At 38.0% G+C, this 23036-nt stretch overlaps 1 long non-coding RNA gene across 3 annotated transcripts; it reads left to right on the forward strand.

Moving 5' to 3' along the window:
• The first annotated feature begins 15446 nt into the window (after positions 1-15446).
• Positions 15447-22637, forward strand: LOC129644569 (uncharacterized). Of its 3 annotated transcripts, none has more exons than XR_008710827.1 (3): positions 15447-16830; positions 21870-22026; positions 22134-22637. It is a non-coding gene; the product is annotated as an uncharacterized LOC129644569 (long non-coding RNA). The 3 variants fall into 3 exon arrangements; XR_008710829.1 differs by lacking the exon at positions 15447-16830 and adding an exon at positions 21114-21198; XR_008710828.1 differs by lacking the exon at positions 15447-16830 and adding an exon at positions 21500-21784.
• Positions 22638-23036: the final 399 nt, after the last annotated feature.

The raw sequence follows: 23036 nt of genomic DNA on the forward strand, positions 1-23036 counted from the left end.
ATAGAGTAACTTTCTCCAGACTCTTTTATAAAGAGCCTAGAGAGAGGGGAGGAGCTAAGATGGTGGAGGAGTAGGACGGGGAGAACACTTTCTCCCCCACAAATTCATCAAAAGAACATTTAAACGCAGAGTAAATTCCACAAAACAACTTCTGAATGCTGGCAGAGGACATCAGGCACCCAGAAAAGAAACCCAAGTCTTTGAAAGGAGGTAGGAAAAAATACAAAAGACAAAAAAAAAGAGACAAAAGAGGGAGGGATGGGAGTCTTAAAAAGAGAGAAGTTTCCAAACACCAAGAAACCTTCTCACTGCCGAATCTGTGCCGAGCCTTGGAAGCAGAGAGGGCAACATAACAGGGAGGAAAAATAAATAAACAATTAAAAACCGCAGATTACGAGCCCTATGGTAACTCCCCCAGCGGAGAAGCAGCGCAGACGCCTGCACACGTCACTAGCAAGCGGGGGCTGGACAGGGAGGCACGGTGCGGGACCTGTGTAAGGACCTGGCCTGAATACCCTGAGCGCTATCTGAGTGAAATAATTTGGGCTAGCAAACCAGACTGTGGGATATCTACCACGCGAAAATTCAGCCCTAACCTAAGACACCGCCAGGCCCAGGCATGGAACAAAGGACTGAACAGAGATAGCTGGCTGCAGACCATCCCCCTCCGGTGACAGGCAGCCAGAGCCGGAAGAGGGCAATTGCAGCCCCAGAGAGACACTATCTATAAAACTGTAAGCAGGCTTCTTTGCTAACTAAGACTTCTTGGGGGTCTGGACGGTCAACATCCACCTGAGAAGGTGCGCCGGTTGTACATCCAGAAAACCGAGCGGAGGGGAGGCGATAAGTCGCAGCAATCGTGCTCGCCAAACACCTCGTCACCTGAGCTGCTTGGACCTGGGAAGGGCACAAAACGCAGGCCCAACTGAGTCTGCGCCTCTGAGGACTACCCGAGTGCCTGAACCTGAGCGGCTTGGACCTGGGAGGTACATGCAGCCCAGGGCCGGCCACGGATGGTTCCCGGCGGGGCAGCCTAGAGCCTGAGCAGTGTGGGCAGGGAGGCTACACGCGCCGTGAGCAGGGGCAGACCCAGTGTGGCTGAGGCACTGTAAGCACATGCCAGTGTTATTTGTTTGCAGCGTCCCTCCCTCCCCACAGCGCGGCTGAACAAGTGAGCCTAAAAAAAAAAAAAAAGTGTCCTCCACCGTCCCCTTTGTGTCAGGGCGGAAACCAGTCACTGAAGAGACCAGCAAACAGAAGAAGCTATAACAGAGGGAACCGCCTTGGAAGCTACAGGCAATAGATTAAAACCCTGTGGTTAGTACTGTCTACATAGAAAGGGGCCTATAGATCTTGAGAAATAAAAGTGGGACCAAGGAACTAGCTGAAAATGAACTGAACCCACAATATTCACAACAAAACTAGAGAAAGTCCTAGATATATTTTTACTATTTTTACGATCATTCTTTCTCTTTTTTTTTTAATTTTTTACAGAATTTTAAGTCCTCTATTATTCCTTTAATTTTCACTTTTATAACCTACTATTACTTAGCAAAAAAAAAGACCCCATTTTTTTTAAAGCAAACTTCATATATATATATTTTTTATAATTTTTTTGACTTTTTTTTTCTTCTTTTCTTTAACATTGCATTTTTGAAATTCCAAACTCTACTCTAGATTTTTAATTTTAGCTTTTTGGTATTTGTTATCAATTTTGTACCTATATTTTTTTAATATAATTTTTGTGACTTTTTTTTCTCTCTTTCTCTTCTTTTATATAACATTGTATATCTGAAATTCCAAACTCTACTCTAGATTTTTAATTTATGCTTTTTGGTATTTGTTATCAATTTTGTACCTATACTTTCTTTATAATTTTTGCGACTTTGTTTTTGTTTTTTCTTTTTATCTCTTCTTCTTCTTTTTCTTCTTTCTAACATTTTATTTTTGAAATTCCAAACTCTAGTCTAGATTTTTAACTTTTGCTTTTTGGTATTTGTTATCAATTTTGTACCTATATTTTCTTTATAATTTTTGTGACTTTTTTTTTTTCTCTCTCTCTCTTTCTTTTCCTTCTTCTTTTCTTTAACATTGTATTTTTGAAATTCCAAACTCTACTCTAGATTTTTAATTTCTGCTTTTATGTATTTGTTACCAAATTTGTACCTTTAAGAACCCAATCTTCAGTACTCATTTTTCACTAGGGAGCGAGATTACTAGCTTGACTGCTCTCTCTCCCTCTGGACTCTCCTTTTTCTCCACCAGGTCGCCTGTGTCTCCTCCCTAACACCTCTCTACTCTACCCAACTCTGTGAATGTCTGTGTGTTCCAGACGGTGGAGAACACTTAGGGAACTGATTACTGGCTGAATCTGTCTCCCTCCTTTTCATTCCCCCCTTTTATCCCCCTGGCCACCTCTGTCTCCTTCCTCCTCCTTCTCTTCTCTGTATAACTCTGTGAACATCTCTGAGCAGTCCAGTTGTGGAGTGCACATAAGGAAGTGATTACTGGCTAGCCCACTCTCTCCTCTATTGATTCCACCTCATCTCATCTGGGTCACCTCTAACTCCCTCCTCCCTCTTCTCTTCTCCATGTAGCGCTGTGAACCTCTCTGGGTGACCCTCACAGTGGAGAAACTTTACATCTTTAATGTAGATGTTTTATCAATGGTGCTGTATGGAAGGAGAAGTTTTGAAACGACTGTAAAAATAGGACCGATAACTGGAAGCAGGAGGCTTAAGTCCAAACCCTGACTCCAGGGAACTCCTGACTCCAGGGAACATTAATTGACAGGAGCTCATCAAACGCCTCCATACCGACACTGAAACCAAGCACCACACAAGGGCCAACAAGTTCCAGGGCAAGACATACCAAGCAAATTCTCCAACAAAGGAGCACAGCCCTGAGCTCCAAGATACAGGCTGCCCAAAGTCACCCCAAAACCATAGACATCTCATAACTTATTACTGGACACTTCATTGCACTCCAGAGAGAAGAAATACAGCTCCACCCACCAGAACACCAACACAAGCTTCGCTAACCAAGAAACCTTGACAAGCCACCTGTACAAACCCACACAGAGCAAGGAAATGCCACAATAAAGAGAACTCCACAAACTGCCAGAATACAGAAAGAACACCCCAAACTCAGCAATTTAAACAAGATGAAGAGACGGAGGAATACCCAGCAGATAAAGGAACAGGATAAATGCCCACCAAACCAAACAAAAGAGGAAGAGATAGGGAATCTACCTGATAAAGAATTCCAAATAATGATAGCGAAATTGATCCAAAATCTTGAAATCAAAATGGGATCACAGATAAATAGCCTGGAGACAAGGATTGAGAAGATGCAAGAAAGGTTTAACAAGGCCCTAGAAGAAATAAAAAAGAGTCAATATATAATGAATAATGCAATAAATGAAATTAAAAACACTCTGGAGGCAACAAATAGTAGAATAACAGAGGCAGAAGATAGGATTAGTGAGTTAGAAAATAGAATGGTAGAAATACATGAATCAGAGAGGAAAAAAGAAAAATGAATTAAAAGAAATGAGGACAATCTCAGAGACCTCCAGGACAATATTAAATGCTACAACATTCGAATCATAGGGGTCCCAGAAGAAGAAGACAAAAAGAAAGACCATGAGAAAATACTTAGAGAGATAATAGTTGAAAACTTCCCTAAAATGGGGAAGGAAATAATCACTCAAGTCTAAGAAACCCAGAGAGTCCCAAACAGGATAAATCCAAGGCGAAACACCCCAAGACACATATTAATCAAATTAACAAAGATCAAACACAAAGAACAAATATTAAAAGCAGCAAGGGAAAAACAGCAAATAACACACAAGGGAATTCCCATAAGGATAAAAGCTGATCTTTCAATAGAAACTCTTCAAGCCAGGAGGGAATGGCAAGACATACTTAAAGTGATGAAAGAAAATAACCTACAGCCGAGATTATTGTACCCAGCAAGGATCTCATTCAAATATGAGGAGAAATCAAAAGCTTTACAGACAAGCAAAAGCTGAGAGAATTCAGCACCACCAAACCAGCTCTCCAACAAATACTAAAGGATATTCTCTAGACAGGAAACACAAAAACGGTGTATAAATTTGAACCCAAAACAATAAAGTAAATGGCAATGGGATCATACTTATCAGTAATTACCTTAAACATAAATGGGTTGAATGCCCCAACCAAAAGACAAAGACTGGCTGAATGGATACAAAAACAAGACCTCTACATATGTTGTCTACAAGAGACCCACCTCAAAACAGGGGACACATACAGACTGAAAGTGAAGGGCTGGAAAAAGATTTTCCATGCAAATAGGGACCAAAAGAAAGCAGGAGTAGCAATACTCATATCAGATAAAATAGACTTTAAAATAAAGGCTGTGAAAAGAGACAAAGAAGGTCACTACATAATGATCAAAGGATCAATCCAAGAAGGAGATATAACATTATAAATATATATGCACCCAACACGGGAGCACCGCAGTATGTAAGACAAATGCTAACAAGTATGAAAGGAGAAATTAACAATAACACAATAATAGTGGGAGACTTTAATACCCCACTCACACCTATGGATAGATCAACTAAACAGAAAATTAACAAGGAAACACAAACTTTAAACGATACAATAGACCAGTTAGACCTAATTGATATCTATAGGACATTTCATCCCAAAACAATGAATTTCACCTTTTTCTCAAGCACACATGGAACCTTCTCCAGGATAGATCACATCCTGGGCCATAAAGCTAGCCTTGTTAAATTCAAAAAAAATAGAAATCATTCCAAGCATCTTCTCTGACCACAATGCAGTAAGATTAGATCTCAGTTACAGGAGAAAAACTACTAAAAATTCCAACATATGGAGGCTGAACAACACGCTGCTGAATAACCAACAAATCATAGAAGAAATCAAAAAAGAAATCAAAATTTGCATAGAAATGAATGAAAATGAAAACACAACAACCCAAAACCTGTGGGACACTGTAAAAGCAGTCCTAAGGGGAAAGTTCATAGCAATACAGGCATACCTCGAGAAACAAGAAAAAAGTCAAATAAATAACCTAACTCTACACCTAAAGCAACTAGAAAAGGAAGAAATGAAGAACCCCAGGGTTAGTAGAAGGAAAGAAATCTTAAAAATTAGGGCAGAAATAATTGCAAAAGAAACAAAAGAGATCATAGCAAAAATCAACAAAGCCAAAAGCTGGTTCTTTGAAAGAATAAATAAAATTGACAAACCATTAGCCAGACTCATCAAGAAACAAAGGGAGAAAAATCAAATCAATAAAATTAGAAATGAAAATGGAGAGATCACAACAGACAACACAGAAATACAAAGGATCATAAGAGACTACTATCAACAATTATATGCCAATAAAATGGACAACGTAGAAGAAATGGACAAATTCTTAGCAAAGTACAACTTTCCAAAACTCGACCAGGAAGAAACAGAAAATCTTAACAGACCCATCACAAGCACGGAAATTGAAACTGTAATCAAAAGTCTTCCAGCAAACAAAAGCCCAGGTCCAGATGGCTTCACAGCTGAATTCTACCAAAAATTTAGAGAAGAGCGGAAACCTATCCTACTCAAACTCTTCCAGAAAATTGCAGAGGAAGGTAAATTTCCAAACTCATTCTATGAGGCCACCATCACCCTAATACCAAAACCTGACAAAGATCCCACAAAAAAAGAAAACTACAGGCCAATATCACTGATGAACATAGATGCAAAAATCCTTAACAAAATTCTAGCAATCAGAATCCAACAACACATTAAAAAGATCATACACCATGACCAAGTGGGCTTTATCCAAGGGATGCAAGGATTCTTCAATATCCGCAAATCAATCAATGTAATACACCACATTAACAAATTGAAAAATAAAAACCATATGATTATCTCAATAGATGCAGAGAAAGCCTTTGACAAAATTCAACATCCATTTATGATCAAAACTCTCCAGAAAGCAGGAATAGAAGGAACATACCTCAACATAATAAAAGCTATATATGACAAACCCACAGCAAACATTATCCGCAATGGTGAAAAATTTAAAGCATTTCCTCTAAAGTTAGGAACAAGACAAGGGTGCCCACTTTCACTATTACTATTCAACATAGTTTTGGAAGTTTTGGCCACAGCAATCAGAGCAGAAAAAGAAATAAAAGGAATCCAAATTGGAAAAGAAGAAGTAAAACTCTCACTATTTGCAGATGACATGATCCTCTACATAGAAAACCCTAAAGACTCTACCAGAAATTACTAGAACTAATCAATGATTATAGTAAAGTTGCAGGATATAAAATCAACACACAGAAATCCCTTGCATTCCTATACACTAATAATGAGAAAACAGAAAGAGAAATTAAGGAAACAATTTCATTCACCATTGCAACGAAAATAATAAAGTACTTAGGAATATATCTACCTAAAGAAACTAAAGACCTATATATAGAAAACTATAAAACACTGGTGAAAGAAATCAAAGAGGACACTAATAGATGAAGAAATATACCATGTTCATGGATTGGAAGAATCAATATAGTGAAAATGAGTATACTACCCAAAGCAATTTATAGATTCAATGCAATCCCTATCAAGCTACCAACGGTATTCTTCACAGAGCTAGAACAAATAATTTCACAATTTCTATGGAAATACAAAAAACCTCGAATAGCCAAAGCGATCTTGAGAAAGAAGAATGGAACTGGAGGAATCAACCTACCTGACTTCAGGCTCTACTACAAAGCCACAGTCATCAAGACAGTATGGTACTGGCACAAAGACAGAAATATAGATCAATGGAACAAAATAGAAAGCCCAGAGATAAATCCATGCACATATGGACACCTTATCTTTGATAAAGGAGGCAAGAATATACAATGGATTAAAGACAATCTCTTTAACAAGTGGTGCTGGGAAATCTGGTCAACCACTTGTAAAAGAATGAAACTAGAACACTTTCTAACACCATACACAAAAATAAACTCAAAATGGATTAAAGATCTAAACGTAAGACCAGAAACTATAAAACTCTAGAAGAGAACATAGGCAAAACACTCTCTGACATACATCACATCACAGCAGGATCCTCTATGACCCACCACCCAGAATATTGGAAATAAAAGCAAAAATAAACAAATGGGACCTAATTAAACTTAAAAGCTTCTGCATAACAAAGGAAACTATTAGCAAGGTGAAAAGCCAGCCTTCAGAATGGGAGAAAATAATAGCAAATGAAGCAACTGACAAACAACTAATCTCAAAAATATACAAGCAACTCCTACAGCTCAACTCCAGAAAAATAAATGACCCAATCAAAAAATGGGCCAAAGAACTAGACATTTCTCCAAAGAAGACATACAAATGGCTAACAAACACATGAAAAGATGCTCAACATCACTCATTATCAGACAGATGCAAATCAAAACCACTATGAAGTACCATTTCACTCCAGTCAGAATGGCTGCGATCCAAAAGTCTACAAGCAATAAATGCTGGAGAGGGTGTGGAGAAAAGGGAACCCTCTTACACTGCTGGTGGGAATGCAAACTAGTATGGCCACTATGGAGAACAGTGTGGAGATTCCTTAAAAAACTGGAAATAGAACTGCCTTATGATCCAGCAATCCCACTGCTGGGCATACACACTGAGGAAACCAGAATAAAAAGAGACACGTGTACCCCAATGTTCATCGCAGCATTGTTTATAATAGCCAGGACATGGAAGCAACCTAGATGTCCATCAGCAGATGAATGGATAAGAAAGCAGTGGTACATATACACAATGGAGTATTACTCAGCCATTAAAAAGAATACATTTGAATCAGTTCTAATGAGGTGGATGAAATTGGAGCCTATTATACAGAGTGAAGTAAGCCAGAAAGAAAAACACCAATACAGTATACTAATGCATATATATGGAATTTGGAAAGATGGTAACAATAACCCTGTATATGAGACAGCAAAAGAGACACTGATGTATAGACAGTCTTATGGACTCTGTGGGAGAAGGAGAGGGTGGGAAGATTTGGGAGAATGACATTGAAACATGTATAATATCATGTATGAAACGAGTCGCCAGTCCAGGTTCGATGCACAATACTGGATGCTTGGGGCTGGTGCACTGGGACGACCCAGAGGGATGGAATGGGGAGGGAGGAGGGAGGAGGGTTCAGGATGGGGAACACATGTATACCTGTGGTGGATTCATTTCAATATTTGGCAAAACCAATACAATATTGTAAAGTTTAAAAATAAAATAAAATTTAAAAAATTTAAAAAAAAAAGAAGACATACAGATGGCTAACGAACACATGAAAAGATGCTCAACGTCACTCATTATCAGACAAATGCAAATCAAAACCACAATGAGGTACCATCTCACGCCAGTCAGGATGGCTGCTATCCAAAAATCAAAAGCAATAAATGCTTGAGAAAAGGGAACCCTCTTACACTGTTGGTGGGAATGCAAACTAGTACAGCCACTATGGAGCACAGTGTGGAGATTCCTTAAAAAACTGGAACTAGAACTGCCATATGACCCAGCAATCCCACTGCTGGGCATACACACTGAGGAAACCAGAATTGAAAGAGACATATGGACCCGAATGATCATCACAGCACTGTTTACAATAGGCAGGACATGGAAGCAACTTAGATGTCCATCAGCAGATGAATGGATAAGAAAGCCGTGGTACATATACACAATGGAGTATTACTCAGCCATTAAAAAGAATACATTTGAATCAGTTCTAATGAGGTGGATGAAATTGGAGCCTATTATACAGAGTGAAGTAAGCCAGAAAAAAAAAAACACCAATACAGTATACTAACGCATATATATGGAATTTAGAAAGATGGTAATGATAACCCTGTATGTGAGACCGCAAAAGAGACACAGACGTACAGAAGAGTCTTTTGGACTCTGTGGGAGAAGGCAAGGGTGGGATGATCTGAGAGAATAGCATTAAAACATGTATATTATCATATGTGAATCAGATCGCCAGTCCAGGTTCGATGCATGAGACAGGGTGCTTGGGACTGGTGCACTGGGATGACCCAGAGGGATGGGATGGGAAAGGAGGTGGGAGGGGGGTTCAGGATGGGGAACACATGTACACCCGTGGCGGACTCATGTCAAGTATGGCAAAAACCACTACAGCATTGTAAAGTAATTAGCCTCCAATGAAAATAAATAAATTAAAAAAATAAACTAAATTCTTTTGCTAAAAAGCAAAAAAAAAAAAGAGCCTAGAGAACTGAGAAATTATTTTAAAAGAATAATTTTCTAATACTGTACAGAAAGAAAGATAGAATCAGGGTAAAAATTCACAAAACAAGGCAAATGAAAACTAGGAGATACAACAAGTTTCAGGAAGTTAACATTTAGAAAACTAAATTTCATTCCAATGTTTACTGAAAAAATTAAAAGTTCTCACCAGCCAAGTTTTGCTGAACACTTGAGATATTCAGTTGAGATTCCAGAAAGGCCATTCTTTAAAAGGAAGAATAAATTAAAATAAACAAATTAAAAAATATATAAATATATAAATAAAAAATAAATTAAAAAATATATAAACAAAATAAATAAATAAAAAAGCCCTACAATAAAAGCTACTCTTTAACTGTCCTAAAAAAAAAAAAAAATTAAGACATGCTAAAGATGAGAACACTGACACAAAACTAAAGGGATTCCTGTCCAGAATAAAATGTAATGCTCTACAGGAAAACAACAAAATGCATAAGCAACAGTGTATCATTCAAATATCTAAGATCAGGTCAAAAGTAATTAACATGTAAATAAGCAGAAAAAAACAGTATATAATTAATCAACAGAAATAAGAAATAAAAAAGATTGTAAGGATTTTAAAACAGTTTTTCTTATTACCATGTTGAAACATTTAAGTGAAAATATGAACAAAAAGAAACATAAATAGAAACTGTAAAAACTGAAACAAATGAAAGCGGTGTAATGAAAAGTACAATGTCTGGAATGAAAAGGTCTCTGGGCGGCCTGGGAGTCAGTTAGCAACGACTTGAGGAAGTATTTGTGGAATTGATGGGTGGGCATTATGAGCTATTTGAACAGAAGAAGAGAGAGGTGAAAAAAGTTGAAATAATTTAAAAACTTCTCAGCAACTTGTGGGACAATATCAAAATGCCCAAAAGACATGTAACTGGAATCTTAGAACAGAAAAAAAGAGAGGTAATTTAAGAAAAGAGTGGGTCAAAGATGTTTCATATTTGATGAGAAACACCAACCCACATATCCAAGAAGCTCAAAGGACTGGCAGAAAAGTAAATAAAGCAGAAAAGTAAATAAACCAAAGAAAACAGTAAAGTTCATTATAAGAAAATTGCTGAAAATAATTAAAAGAATGCTAAGCAATTATGAAAAGTATATTAAATATAAAGAAACAGATAATATCACCAAGTTTTTCATCACATCAGGTGCAAGCCACATGACAATAAAATGACAAAAGTAACGTAACTGAAGGGAAAAAAGAAACCTGCACATTTAAAATGTTACTATCGGAAACATTATTCTTAAAAAATAAAGAAAAAATATATTTCAGAGAAACAAAAGCTGGGATGTTTTGTCCGCAACAGAGCTGCAGTAAGAGAAATGCTATATAATGCTTTTTAGCCTGCAGGACTATTATGCGAAATGGAAATTTGGATCAATCTAAAGTAAGGAATAGTATAATAAATAGTCTCATGAAAAAAAATATGTTTCTCTCATTACTACATTTCTTTAGAGACATTTGTGAGGTTTACATCAAATATAAAAATAAAATACCTGAATAAACAGTAAGATGGATAAAAATAAAAATGTACAGTTAAAAAGTTTTTTTCTCTACATAGGAAATGGTATGGTATTTGAAGCTAGGTTGTAACAATTTAAAAGTAAAAAATGTAAACCCTAGAGTGAAACTCACAAAATTAAACATAGAGGTTTAGCCTTTAAGCCAATTTAAAGGATATAAAGTGGAACACTGAAAAATACTCACTCCAAAAAATGTAAAAATAAAGACAGTACAAAAGGAAAAAAGACCAAATGAGACAAAGAGAAAACCGACAGCTAGGTGGAAGACTGAAACTCAGATCTTAGATTAAATGCAAACTGTCTGAATATGCCACATAAACTGCAGACACTGTAATAGTATTTAAAAAGAAGCACTTTACATGTAAAGACTGAAGAAGATAAAAGACATATGATGGAAAAGGTGTATCATAAAAGTACTAAACATGAACGTTGAGGCGACTATATTACTTTCAGATAAAGTATTTTGATAAGTATACTATCAGAGACAAATATGAATATTCACGATAAACATTACAATTAAATGACTCAACTTCCCTTAAAGACATTTGTAGAACCCTAACAACAAGTGCAGAATATATGTTCATTTCAAGTATACAGAAAACACAAGAAATAGGCATCGTAGCAATATTATAGGAGGTAAGATCAATATAAGAAGAACTATATTTATATATATGATCAACAATTATATTTTAAAATATCATTTTAAGGTATAAAAAAGCTTAAAAATCCAAAGGGATAAATTTAATAAATCTACATGTTGAGAGAATAACAAAGTACTGCTCATAAATACTAAAGAAACCAAAATAAGTAGGAAGATATATCATGTTCATGGATTAGAAGACTCAGTATTGTTAAATAAAATTCTCTTCAAAGGGATCTACATAGTCAAAACTACCCCATTCAAAATCTATGCATGCTTCCTTGTAGAAATTGACCATCTGTTTCTAAACATAATGTAGAAATGTATAAACATAGATTAGTGAAAATTTTTTGACAAATCAGAACAAATGTGAGGGACTTACACATATTATAAAGCTACATTGATGAAGAAAATGTGGCATTTGGACCAAAAATGAAGATACAAAGGTTAATAGAATGAAGTAGAGACGGCAGAAACAGACCAACGCATAAACCGTCAATAAATTTCAATGTGTCAATGCTGTTTAATGGGAAAGGATGCGTAAAATGTGCCCTGATGGGCTTACTTCACACTGTGTGTGTGTGTGTGTGTGTGTGTATGTACGCGCGTGCGCTACATCCCTTCAGTCGTGTCTCTTTGCAACATACACAAAATTAAACTCAAATATATCAAAGAGCTATGCATGAAAAACATTTTTCACAAAATTTCTAGATGAAAACAGTGGAGATAATTTTGTGTCTTTTGGTGAGGTGAAGATTCCTTAGGTCACGAAACGCATTAATCATAAAACAATAAAAAATAATTGGGTTTTATTTAATTTTAAAATTGTCTGGTTTCTCCTTAAGAAAATGAAAAGCAAGCCACAGACTGAAAGAAAACAGTTCAAATGCATATACCTAACAATAATATTTTATCCAAAATTTATAAAGAAACACATTCAATAGTAAAATGAAAACAATCCGTTTCAAAAAATGGCAAAATAGTTTAACACATACAAATGAAAGTCTACAGATAGCTCCATGAAGAGATATCAATATAATTAAGAATCATGAACATGCAAATTAAAACTGGAATGAGACCCCAGCATCATTCTACTAGAATGGCTAAAATTTAAAGTTCTGTAAAAACATCTATTAATAATATAACTGGATGCGAATCAGTCAGAATTGTAACACTTTGTGGTACGAGTGTAAAATGTACAACCACTTTGGTTTGGCAGCTTCTTTTACAGTTAAATATACATTTAACATATGACACAGCAATTCCAATCTTAAGTATTTAACACAAGAGGAATGAAAATTTATTTCCACAAAAACAGACATAAAAACTTTATCTAAAATGCTGAAAACTAGAAACCTTCCAAGTATCCTTAAATGGCTAATGGATAAACAACTTGTGTTACATTCACCTGAAGCAATACTAAGCAGCATTGCTGCTGTTCAGTCGCTCGGCCACGTCTGACTCTTTGCGACCCCATGGACTGCAGCACACTAGGCTTCCTTGTCCTTCACCATCTCCCTGAGTTTGCTCAAACTCATGTTCATCCAGTCGATGATGCCATCCAACCATCTCATCCTCTGTCGTCCCCTCTCCTCCTGCCTTCAGTCTTTCCCAGCATCAGGGCCTTTTATGATGAGTCGGGTCTTTGCATCAGGTGGCCAAAGTATTGGAGCTTCAGATTCAGTATCGGTCCTTCTAATGAATATTTATTCAGGGTTGGTTTCCTTTAAGATGTAGTAGTTTGATCTCCTTGCAGCCCAAGGGGCTCTCAAGAGTCTTCTCCAACACCACAGTTCAAATGCATCAATTCTTTGGTGCTCAGCCTTTTTTATGGTCCAACTCTCACATCCACACGTGGAAAAATCATAACTTTGACTATACTGACCTTTGTCAGCAAAGTAATATCTCTGCTTTTTAATATGCAGTCTAGATTAGTCATAGCTTTCTTCTTCTTTGGGATTGGAATGAAAACTGACCTTTACCAGTCCTGTGGCTACTGCTGAGTTGTCTAAAGTTGCTAGTGTACTGAGTGCAGCACTTTAACAACATCATCTTTTAGGATTTAAAATAGCTCAGCTGGAACTCCATCCCCTCCGCTGGGTTTGTTTGTAGTGGTGACTGCTAAGACCCACTTGACTCCAGGCCCACACTCAGGACGTCTGGCTCTAGGTGGGTGTTCACACTGTAGTGCTTATCCAGGTGATTAAGATCTTTTTTGCATAGTTCTTCTGTGTACCCTTGCCACTTCTTAATATCTTCTGCTTCTGTTAGGTCCATACATTTCTGTCCTTTATTGTGCCCATCTTTGCATGAAATGTTCCCTTGGTATCTCTAATCTTCTTGAAGAGATGTCTAGTCTTTCCCATTCTGTTGTTTTCCTCTATTTCTTCATAATGGTCACTGAGGAAGGCTCTCTTATTTCTCCTTGCTATTCTTTGGAACTCTGCATTCAGATGGATATATCTTTCCTTTTCTCCTTTGCCTTTCACTTCTCTTCTTTTCTCAGCTATTTGTAAGGCCTCCTCAGACAACCATTTTACCTTTTTTGCATTTCTTTTTCTTGGGGATGGTCTTGATCATTCCCTCGTGTACAATGTTATGAACCTCCATCCATAGTTCTTGTCACTCTGTCTATCAGATCTAATTCCTTGAATCTATTTGTCACTTCCACTGTATAATCGTAAAGGATTTAATTTAGGCCATACGTGAATGGTCTAGTGGTTTACCGTACTTTCTTCAATTAAAGTCTGATTTTCGCAATGAGGAGTTTACGGTCTGAGCCACAGTCAGCTCCCAGTCTTGTTTTTGCTGACTGTATAGGGCTTCTCCATCTTTGGCTGCAAACAATATAATCATGATTTTGTTATTGACCACTTGGTGATATCCATGTGCAGAATTGTCTCTTATGCTTTTGGAAAAGTGTGTTTGCTGTGACCAGTGGATTCTCTTGGCAAAATTCTATTAGCCTTCGCCCTGCTTCATTCTGTACTCCAAGGCCAAACTTGTCTGCTACTCCAGGTTTCTCATGATTTCCTACTTTTGCATTCCAGTCCCCTATGATGAAAAGGATATCCTTGTTTTTGGTGTTAGTTCTAGAAGGTCTTGTAGGTCTTCATAGAACTCTTCAGCTTCTTTGGCATTAGTGCTTGTTGACCATGATGGCCACTCCATTTCTTCTGAGGGATTCCTGTCCGCAGTAGTAGATATAATGGTCATCTGAGTTAAATTCACCTATTCCAGTCCATTTTAGTTCACTGATTCCAGTGATTTAGATGTTCACTCTTGCCATCTCCTATTTGACCACTTCCAATTTGCCTTGATTCATGGACCTAACATTCCAGGTTCCTATGCAATATTGTTCTTTACAGAATCAGACTTTACTTTCACCACCAGACATATACAACTGAGTGTTGTCTCCACTTTGGCCCAGCCTCTTCATTCCTTCTGGAGCTATTTCTCCACTCATTTCCAGTAAGCATACTGAGCACCTAACGACCTGGGAGTTCATCTTTCAGTGTCAAATATTTTTGTCTTATACTGTTCATGGGGTTCCCAAGGCAAGAATACTGAAGTGGTTTGCCATTCCCTCCTCCAGTGGATCATGTAAGTAAGCAACATAAAAAGCAACAAAGACAGTCTTAGGATATAAAACTCCATGTGTTAAAAATCTCTTGTGATTATTGTTAATAGATGGTGGAAAGAACAAAATATAACAAATTTTAGAAAGTTTAAGTATAATATAATAATATAATATAATATTATATTACTTATTAATTATAATACTTATAAGGTTCATCATCAACTTTCTTTCTACATTTTAATGTGTTTATATGTTTATTTTAATGTGTTAGAGCTTAGTATCTGTTCATGTGCATAAGTAGACAAACAATGGGAGTTTTGTAAGAGTACTGACATCCTGGGGATTTTTGTTATGTCAGCAGACACATGGGGATCTGTCAAAAATACTTTCAACAGTCTTGCTAAAGTGAAGAATTGGAAATCACCTGATTTGCAAAAGGGTTTCATGACTAGATCATCCACTTTTTCAGTACTAAAATCAATATTTCTTTTTTAAAATAGAAATTTTTTGGAGCATATTTGCTGTACAATGTTGTGTTAGTTCCTGCTGTACAACAAAGTGAGTCAGCTATATGTATATGTATATCTCCTTTCTTTCCCATTTGGGTTACCACAGAACACTGAGTAAAGCTCTCTGTGCTACATCGTAGGTTCTCATCAGTTATCTATTTTATATGTTTGTTGTTGTTGTTCACTCACTAAGCCATGCCCAAATCTTTGTGACCCCATGGAGTGCAGCACACCAGGTGTCCCTGTCCTTCACCGTCTCCCAGAGTTTGCTCAAACTCATGTCCGTTGAGTCCGTGATGTCATCCAACCATCTCATCCTCTGTTGCCGGCTTCTCTTGCTCTCAATCTTTCCCAGCATCAGGGTCTTTTCCAGTGAGTCAGCTCTTCACATCAGGTGGCCAAAGGATTGGAGTTTCAGCATCAGTCCTTCCAATGAATATTCAGGATTGACTTCTTTTAGGATTGACTGTTGATCTCCTTGCAGTCCAAGGGACTCTCAAGAGTCTGCTCAAGCACCACGATTCAGAAGCATCAGTTGGTTCTTCAGCACTCAGCCTTATTTAGGGTGCAGCTCACATTCATACAGGACTATTGGAGAAGCCACGACCTTTGTTGGTAAAATGATGTCTGTGCATGCTGTGTGCTAAGTCGCTTCATTTGCGACCCCATGGACTGTGTAGCCCACCAGGCTCCTCTGTCCCTGGGATTCTCCAGGTAAGAATACTGGAGTGGGTTGCCATGCTCTCCTCCAGGGGATCTTCGCAACCCAGGGATCAAACCTGCATGTCTTGTGTCTCTGTGGGAGGCAAGTTCTTTACTGCTAGTGCTATCTGGGAAGCCCTTTTCTTAAAGTCTGAAGTAAGTCAGAAAGCGAAAAACAAATTTTGTATACTAATGCTTATATGTGAAATCTAGAAAACTGATATAAATGAACTTATTTGCAAAACCAGTATTTCTAATTTGCCCCACAGTTTGGTGTCCCAAAGAGCTTTACCAGGACTAGACATCACAGTAGATTTTGGATGGGTAAGAGGTGAAACTTTCTTTTATAAATTATGAAAGGGGAAGTGACAAAATAGAACACGCATATTCAGGAAGGCCAGCTCTAGAAAAAAGCACATCTGAAACTTGACGAGTTGTAAACTGATTCCTGGGTAACAGTTCATGCCGCAGCTATCTTTAGAATGACTGCCCCCGGGAGGAGCCTCCCCAGCCGAAGACCAGCGCTCAAACAGCACTTCATCAGTATGTCTTGCCTCCTGTAGTCTATATCCTGACAGCAGCAAATGTTAGTAATAGTTTTGGCAGAGAGCATCAGATTTAAACTGCATTCTCCATTGCTATGCCTTCAAAACCCACCATACATTACCATATGTAAAACAGATAGCCAATGGGATTTGCTGTGTGACTCAGGAAACTCATCCTCGACTTGATAACAACCTAGAGGGGCGGGATGGGGAAGGAGGCGGGAGGGAGGTTGAAGTGGGCGGGGACACAGGCACACCCATGGCTGACTCACGTGGATGTTCCGTGGAAGCCAGCAAAATAATGTAAAGCAATTATCTTTCAAGTAAAATAAATAAATTTAATCAAAAAATGATTTTTTAAAAAATATAAATTTATTTTAATTGCAGGCTAATTACTTTACAATATTGTATTGGTTTTGCCATACATCAACATGAATCCACCACGGGTGTACACGTGTTCCCCATCCTGAGCCCCCCTCCCACCTACCTCCCCGTACCATCCCTCTGGGTCATCCCAGTGCACCAGCCCCAAGCATCCTGTATCCTGCATCGAATCTGGACTGGTGATTTGTTTCATATATGATATTATACATGTTTCAATGCCATTCACCCAAATCACCCACAATGGAGTATTACTCAGCCATTAAAAAGAATACATTTTAATCAGTTCTAATGAGGTGGATGAAAGTGGAGCCTATTATACAGAGTGAAGTAAGCCAGAAAGAAAAACACCAATACAGTGTACTAACACATATATATGGAATTTAGAAAGATGGTAATGATAACCCTGTATGCAAGACAGCATAAGAGACACAGATAATGATTTTTTAAAAACCCTCCTATGTGTCCACTGCAATTGGAAGGTGGCCTGAAGGTGGTCACTCTCTCCTCTTTGACCTGGTACTTCTATCCTTCTCCATTCCTTGGTTCCAGATACAGACGCCCTTCTGTGTCTGAAACCGGTCAAGTTCATTTCGACATATGTCTTTGCCCCCTGGTTATTCACACGACCCCAAGCAACCCCCATAGACACTCCTTGTCTTATCATTCTGTTCCACTCCCCACCATTTGTCACTGTCTGCTACTGTTGCCCTGTTCCCTCTTCTAATATGTTTCATGACAGCACAATCAAAACCTCTCTTGTCTTTTATTTTTCTCTCCATTACCTAGAACTGTGCCTGATAGATGCTCAAAACACATTTTTTGAATTGGTGAATGAGTCAGTGAATGAATACAAAGTTCTTTTTGTAAGCATTCCTGTTTAAAAGACCTTTTGCAATCACCAAAAAATTGTTCAGTTTTCCAACATGAATGATTGTTTCCTAAACCTTAGCATGCATGCCGTATATCCCTCATTTGGCAGTCATCACTAAGGAAACGTTGGCTGTAGGACAATTTAGAGCAGGTAGAAATTTCAGCGAGTTTGGTTAATTGCATAGTAGTCTCCCTCAGCACATTTCCAACATCATTCCTAGATCTTATTCATAAAAGAGCCTCCCTAAGTGACTGTAACAGACAGTATTCCTTTGAAAACTGTCACTTCTAGACCTGTGACTTTATTGATTTCCACAGGGCTTTTACTTTGGGGGCATCAAAGTCAGAAACAAAATGACTATCATACTAACCGGTTGATTGTAAAGGGATTATTTTCTCAGAAGAATTCTCAAGAAACGTTTCGATTCTGAATAGGGTGTGATTAGGTGGTAATTACTGTCTTGAGCTGAGCAGTAAGTTCTATTATTTCTACGCAGGTATTTAGGACTGGATGGCGCTGTAATTACTAGGAATTGACTAAGAATCAAGTGGTGGATAAGATGAGAAGTTATAAATTGAGGAACTATTTCAAGGGATCAAGGTCAGTGGGAAATAATCAAACCTTAATGAAAATAGAGCAGGGGTTAGGATGTTGAAAGATGATGAGACCTGGAGGAAATTGTATCCAATGAAAAAATGTGACCACCCCCTCAAGTCCCTGATAAAGTCATCACAAAATACAAAAGGATAATCCCATGAGGAAAATAAATTAAGTCTCCATGCTCAGAAATATTGTGGGACCCTTGAATTCAGTTTTATTTTTGTATATTTGTTCCCTCCACAAACTAATGCAAAATCTGCTTATAATTATTTCTAAATTTCCTTTCCAGTGGTCAAGGCCAACTAAAGTTTTGCATGCATTTTAAAAATCAGACGTCCAAAGAACTTTCAAGCAGTTTGTGATAAAGCTAAACAATGAGAAAATATAATCAGAGTACTGTTTTTAAAACACAGAAAATATGTTAAAACTAGGTGTCATTAAAGTTATATAGTCTTACCTACTTACAGAGATGAATTTTTTTCTCATTACGAGTAAGAAATTCCTAAGTTCTTTTCAGTGAAAAAAATAAATAAATAAAAGAGTTTAAAAAAATGATCCACAAGACTGACTATTTTTTTTAAGACTATCTCTTTCCTTTTTGGAGTTTTAAAAACACTATTTTTTGGGGGAAAAAAAGGTAGTCATCTCTATTAGCTTAGAAATCATGTTTGGTGAGTCATTTCAGCTTCATATCTATAGGATGATGATGGTCAAAATCTAATATTATCTTTGGTGATGAAAATGCTAAAATTTTCAAGTGTTTTAAAACGTAATTTTTCAAAATGTGCAGTCCTATTCCTTTTGAGTTCTGTTCTGTTATTTTATTAGTTATAAATGTCCAGATCAGCAGTTGTGGAAAAAAATGGAAGGGAATTCTAGCCTGGAGATGTAAGAATGGATTTTGAGCCTTGATTTTAATACTTGTTAACCACATGACCTAATGTGTTATTTTGTAACTCTGAGTGTTAATCCCCACTTCTGTTAAAAGGAAGACCAAAAATAATTTCTTCACAGTATTGCTGTGAGGATTAACTGAAAAATTGGTGTGAAGTCATTTACTAAAATATAAAGGTTCAAAACAAAAGGAAGAGCGTGTATTGTATAATCCCATTTATACGAATTTAAGAAAGGCGAAGCAAAAGCATAGTGATGGAAATCAGAATAGTGATTATGACAGATTAGGCTACTGACTGGGAAGGAATATTCAGGAACATTCTAGGTTGACAAACACTCTGTACATGTATGCTGGTAGTGGCAAAGCTGTTATAGGCAATATTAAAAGTCATAATAATGTGCACACTGGTAAAGAATATAGTTGCCGATGCAGGGGCTTCAATCCCTGGGTTGGGAAGATCCCTGGAGGAGGAAATGGCAACCCACTCCAGTATTCTTGCTGGAGAATTCCATGGACAGAGAAGCCTGGAGGGCTACAGTCCAGGGAGGCACAAAGACTCGGACAATTCTGAGTGACTGAGTACACACACACACACACCCCTCAATAAAAAAATAGAAGAGAGACAGCTGTGTGCCTGAGCATGGCCACAAGGACAGTCAGGACTTGCTTCTTATTTATTTTTCTGTGTTCAAGTGTGGCCTCTCCATTCTCTGTTTTCAATCTGCTTTTGAACCAACTATATTCTGGCCACAATATGTGCCTTTTTACAGTTGAAAAGAAATGTAAGAGTTTCATTTCTTTAGTTATTTATATCTTATCCCAAACTCGCCAAGCAAGCTCCATGTCTTCTCTAAAACAAAGCTCCTATGACACCCCAAAACTCTTCCGGAAATATTCTGCACAGAGATAACCAGCCCGCTTCTGCCAGGGCTGGCACTGTGGCATGCTACCTCAGGGCGGTGCAGTGTCTCCTGCCTAGGAAGTACTTGGTCAACACTCTGCTATAGCCAACCTGAAATTTTTAATTTTTCAACAGAAGAACATGCATTTTCATTTTGCACTACGTCCTGAAGTTATGCACCCAGTCCTGCTCTTCAGCTTTTGCTCTACCTGTATCAGCATCTTTTTGTTGTTGTTGTTGAGAATTACTATTTATTTCTCTGAGTCTTTGATTTAGCAAGAACCCCTTAAATTGTGACTATGGCTTTTCCATTTCTATTCCAAGAACTTAGTCTAACCCTTAGCATTTAATAGGCAGTTAATGAGTATTTGTTGACTGACAGGCTAACTGACCCACTAACTGGATGAATGAGCTAATATCAGAGTGAATTACTTCATGTTATTGAGCAAGGGAGTGATATGGGCACACTAAGAAATGTAAAGAGTTGAGGAGCAAACTCAACACTGTAATCATTCATTGATCAGATCTATAATTTCATCAACAAACATTAGGTGCCTACTCTGTGCCGAGAAACTTGATTGGCTGGCAATCCCAGCTGGCATTCCCCCTCCTTGACAGTCTGATTTGACTGTTCTCCTCCCATATTTCTGGACCAAAACAAGAGAGACTGCTGTCTCTGTGCAGGTCATCTGCCCTAAAGACCACGGCAGGGACTGTAGGTGAAGCTGGGCAGAGTAAACACGTTTTAGGCAGGCTGCGTGTAGTTTTCAGGCTTTCTGTATAATTTTACTTTCAACACTGTTTATTGTGTAACCTCATAAAATCATTCCTCAGCAAGTCATTTGGCAATTTACTCCTTGTCAGTGGAGTGAGAGATAGGGAGCAGGAGAAAATGGCTCGGGAAGTGGTGTTGGATACATTGCAACAACCATTTTGTTTCAGAGGAAAACCCTCTAGAGCGCAACTACCGGAGACACCACGACTTTTGTCATGTCAAAAATCCACCAGAGTTCTCACTGAGCCTTTCTCAATGGCTTCTAGATCTTTTTATTTAATTTGCATTAATTTTTTTTTTTTAATTTTTACTGGAGTAGAGTTGATTTACAGTGCTGTTTCATTTCAGGTGTACAGCAAAGTGATTCATTTATACACATAAATATATCCACTTGCTTCTTAGATTCTTTTCCCGCATAGGCCATTACAGAGTGTTGAGTAGTCTAGCTCTTTTAGTAAATGAGTAATGTTGTTGCCAAAAGTCACATTACCACTCCCCAAACCCATTCCCATATCCATCCTGGAAAGTAATTTAACATATCGTTACTCTAGGATTTGTTTATAATCTAGTCCTCACAGTGGCTCAGAATGACTTGTTTTCCTCCCTTTAAGGTTTCAGTTGATGAAAAATTGCACTTGGCCATCGCACACCGCCTAGCTCAAGCTGAGATTGCATCTGCACCCGCCCAGGGCATTAATCACAGCATGGCACAGGGCGAGACGCTCACGGCCACGGCCCCTGAGAAGTGGGACATCTTCTGAAGATAAGGTACCAGAGTCCATGTCACCCGCCCGCTGTGCAACTAAGGCTTTCCCTGCCATTTCTAGCATTTCAACTCTGTGAGTCTGGATTTCATTTCTCTCCTGTTTTTACAGGAAACTACAATCGCTGCATTAATCATAGTCCGATGAAACCAGCTTTTCTAGTTCCCTCCTTCCTATGCATTTCAGGAAAAGTCATCCACGTGAGTTATAGGCCAGTACAGAACTGGAGCCTCCTACTTACAGAAACTGTCTATTCACGTGGACTTTTTCTTTACCGTTTGTGCAAGCGGTAGAGAATGAGGACTTGTTTTCAGAGTAGACGTGACGTGATGGCATGTAAACTTCTGTTAAGTGTAAATATAATTGAGGGGCTATGGACCGACCTAGATCATGTGAGTGAGCTGTGGCGATAGCTCCAATACACTCTGATGTTAATTCTGTTTACTTGCATTTTGTTAAAGGTTTTGAGAAGAGGTAGCTAATAAAAATATAGTACCAAACACAGGGCTGGATGAAATCAATCTTTCTTCACACAAACATACATAAAATATATTTATTATGTGAGTAATAGTGTGTGTGTATATATGTTTATTATGTACATATATAGTATATGTAATGTTTATATGTATACTGTATATGTATATATGTTTTATGTATGCACATATATATAGTACACATATATGTGTTTATGTTTATTTATATATATTATGGATATGTATACATATTAATCGGAGAAGGCAATGGCACTCCACTCCAGTACTCTTGCCTGGAGAATCCCATGGACGGAGGAGCCTGGTAGGCTGCAGTCCATGGGGTCGCTAAGAGTTGGACACGACTGAGTGACTTCACTTTCACTTTTCACTTTCATGCATTGGAGAAGGAAATGGCAACCCACTCCAGTGTTCTTGCCTGGAGAATCCCAGGGACGGGGGAGCTTGGTGGGCTGCCGTCTATGGGGTCACACAGAGTCAGACATGACTTACGTGACTTAGCAGCAGCAGCAGCAGACGTATT

The sequence above is a fragment of the Bubalus kerabau genome, chromosome 2 (assembly GCF_029407905.1).
Source record: "Bubalus kerabau isolate K-KA32 ecotype Philippines breed swamp buffalo chromosome 2, PCC_UOA_SB_1v2, whole genome shotgun sequence".
Classification (NCBI taxonomy): Eukaryota; Metazoa; Chordata; class Mammalia; order Artiodactyla; family Bovidae; genus Bubalus; species Bubalus kerabau.